General features: G+C 37.4%; 1 non-coding gene across 1 annotated transcript; it reads right to left on the reverse strand.

Moving 5' to 3' along the window:
- Positions 1-3,771: 3,771 nt before the first annotated feature.
- Positions 3,772-3,878, reverse strand: LOC141715268 (small nucleolar RNA R71). Its single transcript, XR_012572035.1, has one exon. It is a non-coding gene; the product is annotated as a small nucleolar RNA R71 (small nucleolar RNA).
- Positions 3,879-4,533: the final 655 nt, after the last annotated feature.

A 4,533-nucleotide genomic window follows, 5' to 3' on the forward strand; every position in this document is an offset into this window, starting at 1 on the left:
ATGTCGCTGTAGCTGAGGTAGGAACTACCAATAGGCTAGGCTTTCAACTTTTGATGTACCAGATTTATGTATATTTATGAATTGTAATAATGGCAAAGAAATGTAAATTTATTCAGAAAACCTTTTAAGGTGTATTGGCAGATAATTGTGGAATAAAATGACTTGTGGTTATTTTTGGATGTTCATCTCTGAGATTATAACGTGTGGTGTGTGTGTTTATTGTGGGTTCACAGTACAGAGTAGTTGAGTAATTATTAAGATTGGGTGTTATTAAGGGAAATGGAACTCGTGACAACCCGGATCCCCGACCCCGGATTTGGGGGTGTTACATAAGTTGTATTATTAATCTCTATTGAATGCGAAAGTGGATATAGGGGTTTAGAACTTGCCATTCTAGCATAGGTTTATGGATGTTTTAACATGCATGATTCGTAGTGTAATTTTAACCATCTTACGCTGCCCTATGTAATCTCAATGGATAACTTGATCTTAAACCGTTATGTTTTCAAATCTTATAGACATATAGGGTTTAAGCATAATTGGTGTCTGCCAGCTTCTATCTAATTTGTGGATGCTGAGTGGTAGGGTATACATCATTTGAAAGATAGTGTGTACTAATTCCGTGTTCTCTGATTAGTTATCATAATCATCACATACTATGATGAAAGGCATAAACTCTAAACGAAGTATTTAATGAAGTTGGAATCCCATGTTTTATTTCATATAAGTAATTTGATTTTAATATCTTAGTTAATTCACTCTAGCATAATTACTTTTAGATAATCAAACTCAATTTGATGTTTGTCTTAGCAGTGAATAATAATCCTACATTGTTGCATAAGTGCACATTCTGAATTAAACCAAAATTTATGAGAACGAACTAAACTTAATCTTATACTACTTGTGACTGTGTACGCTTGTGTATTTTTGTGCGAACAATGATTTTCAAGAAAAAAGATTTGGGACCAAAAAGGCCATGCAACAGAAGCTCATTCATAATTCTTTGACAACTTGGGGCGAGTCAGTTGGGTCTTTTAAGTTTCTTGACTGGTTTTTTGAGAATACGTCAGTCCTACTTAATCTTAAACTAGATGATCAGCCTATGAGGGACAATGTTAAGCAATGTTTGAGGAAAAAATTGTATGGTCATTATTCAGCAGCTGTCAAGGTTTTGACATCAGCCGGTGTTGCTCCAGACACTCCAAATACTAGGCTTTTACTTGAAGAAAAAGATCCCCAGACACATTCTTCTATATTGCATAGTTTCTTTTATGATGAAATTCTTTTATTGGAAAATGTTGAAGCTATTCATCGTTGCATCAAATCCTTTCCAAAAGGGACTTCATGTGGGCGAGATGGATTGAAGGCTCAACATCTACTAGACGCATGTCATGGTGATGACTCCACTTTGGCTAAAGAGTTTCTTGTAATACTTATATTAGTTGTTAATTTATGGCTACAAGATAATCACCCAACTTCTATTGCGGAGTTCGGTGTAAGTGCTCCGTTGATTCTACTTCTTAAGCCTGAAGGTGAAGTGAGACCTATTGATGTAGAAACTATATGGAGGCGTCTAATTTCCAAAGTGGCGATGTAAAAGGTGGGTAAAGAGATGGCTGCTTACTTAGGAGATTTTCAATTTGGGATTGGTACTTCTGGAGGTGTTAAGGCTATTTTGCATGCGGTTGGTCGATTTGTTGAAGCTCATTGGTCAAAAAATAATCTTTTTATGCTTTTACAAGAGGTTAGACTCAGATGTCCGTCTATCTCTTCTTGGGTGGAAATTCTTTATGGGCAACTGATAAGTGGATTGTCTATCTACTTGGAACGCTTCATTTCAGGCTTAAGTTGGTATTTTGGACTCAAGTTTTTGGTATTTTTGATGTGTTTTTGTGTTTGTGCATTTCAGGTATCAGTTAAATGAAGAAAGAAGCTTTTTAAAGAAATATGCTGAAAATAGATCAGAATTGTATGCCTAGGCCAATCTCAAGTTGTAGAGAATCTCGTTATCTTCGCGTGGGCAGTTGAATCGCCTAATTCTGACTAGCATAACTCAAGATATGACCAAAATAAGAAATGTCAGAATTTTTCCAAAAGGTCGGCGCGGCCGCTCCAGAACCAGCGCGCCCGCGCCGCTGAAAACACTATTCCAGCGCGGCCGCACCCGAAAACAGCGCGCCTGTGCCCTGTTTTTACCCCAGAATCCTGATTTTAGTCGAAATTGAAGATTTTGAGAGTCCTGGTCATCCTGGAGCCTATATATATATCAATAAAAAGACATTTCTAACAATAAGGAGGCATGTGAGAGCAATAAGAAGACCTAGAGAGCACGAGAAGGCTACGGAGAAGAAGACTTTTATTTTCTATAATATAGTTGATACTTGGATGCTCGTTTTCGATTTTTCTTTGAACCCTTGTACTCTTATATTGTTTATTATCATACTTTCATTAGAACTCACGTTGATGATGAGTCTGATTATGGGATAATCGTTATCGTAGGGTTCTAACGGATTTACTTATGGATTTCTATAGTTAATTTGTTTCAATATCTTGGTGTGCGGTGATTGATTGATATCCTAGTATTGGTTGTGCTTATTCGTCTTATGTGCGTAGCTAACATATAAGATAGCGTATTAATCTCTATTAAAGCGAAAGTCAATATAGAGATTTAGAACTTGCCATGCTAGCATAGGTTCATGTAATTGGTATGCATGATTCCTAGGTAATTTTAACCATCGTACTTGCCCTATGTAATCACGTTAGATAACTTGCGCATTCAACCGTTATGTTTTCATTTCTAATAGACATATAAGGACTAAGCATAATTGGTGTCTATTCAATTTCTATCTCTTTTGTGGATGCTTGGTAGTAGGGTATTCGTACAACGAAAGTTGGCGTTTACTAGTTTCGTGTAATCTGATTAGTGTCATCACCATCACATGCTAAGGTTAAAAACAATGACTTTGAATGAAATAGTAATGAAGTTAGAATCCCATGTTTGTCATATATATTAATTCAACCATTCTTGTTCTCTTACTTAGAATTGTTAGTTTAATTCTTAGTTATAAACAATCTCAACTTGTTATTTGTCTTAGCATTGGATAATAACCATATCATTGTTGCATAGGTGCACATTTTTAAATTAACCAAAGAGTCTCCATGGGAATGAATTTGATCTAAATCTTATACTACTTGCGAACGCGTATACTTGCGTGTATTGTTAGCGCGTGTTAACGACCTAACAAGTTTTTTGGTGCCGCTGTCGGGGACTCGATGTTAATTTTTAGTTTATGTGCTTGTCATCAGTGGTCGCTAAAGTTCGCTGACTCGGATTCTTTTACTTTCACGGTTTACTTGTTTTTGTTTCAAGTACTCTTTACAATGGGAGATCCAACAGCACCAACAAAAGCGTTAATGGATTTTTCTCAACCCAAGATCAATGACATTCAATCTAGCATTGTTAGGCCAGCTATTGTAGCTAATACCTTTGAGATCAAGCCTGGCCTAATTCAATGGGTACAGGTTTCAATCCAGTTTGGGGGTTCTCCAACGGAAGATCCCAATATGCACATTAGGGATTTCATTGAGATCTGCGACACCTTCAAGTTCAACGGTGTTTCTGAAGATGCTGTGAAGTTGAGACTATTCCCATTCTCCCTGGGGGACAAGGCTAACAGCTGGTTACACTCTCTACCAGCTGGTTCGATTACTACTTGGGAAGATCTTGCTCAAAAATTTCTCACTAAATTCTTCCATATGACAAAGATAGCTGCAATCAGGAATCCTCTTACTCAATTTGCGCAGCAATCAGGAGAATCTTTATATGAAGCTTGGGAGAGCTACAAGTAGATGCTTAGGAAGTGTCCTCATCATGGAATTCCTTATTGGATGATCATTAATTATTTTTATAATGGTTTGGGAGCACAGTTCAGACCCATGCTCGATGCAGTATCAGGTGGAGCATTATGGGCAAAGAGCTATAAGGAAGCTTATGAGCTAATTGAACTGATGACTGCTAATGAATATCAGTATCCAACCCAGAGATTGCCATAGAGCAAGGTAACAGGAATTCTTGAAGTGGATACAGCTACAGCTATCACTGCTCAACTAAAGCTACAGCTATCACTACTCAACTAAAGGCGTTGTCTATGTAGATCGATTCTCTGGCTAACTATGGTGTTAATCAGATAACCAGTGTTTGTGAGTTGTGTGCAGGTTCGCATGCGATTGAGCAATGCGCTATATCTAGTGAATCAGCTCAGTTTCTGAGCAACTTTTAGAGATCGCAGCAAACAGTTCCAAACACTTATCATATTGACAAATGGAATCATCCTAACTTTAGTTGGAGAAACAATCAGAATGCGGTAAAACAACCTTATCAACAGTTTGGATCCAATCAATTCAATCCTCCTGGTTTTCAGCAACAGTATGCACCAATAAAACAACTCAAACTTCAACACTACCCGCATGGAAGTGTCGGTCAATCTGCTAATGAAAAATCTGAATTGGAGGAGTTGAGGCTTATGTGCAAAA

This window comes from Apium graveolens, chromosome 3 (assembly GCF_009905375.1).
Source record: "Apium graveolens cultivar Ventura chromosome 3, ASM990537v1, whole genome shotgun sequence".
In the NCBI taxonomy this organism is placed as follows: Eukaryota; Viridiplantae; Streptophyta; class Magnoliopsida; order Apiales; family Apiaceae; genus Apium; species Apium graveolens.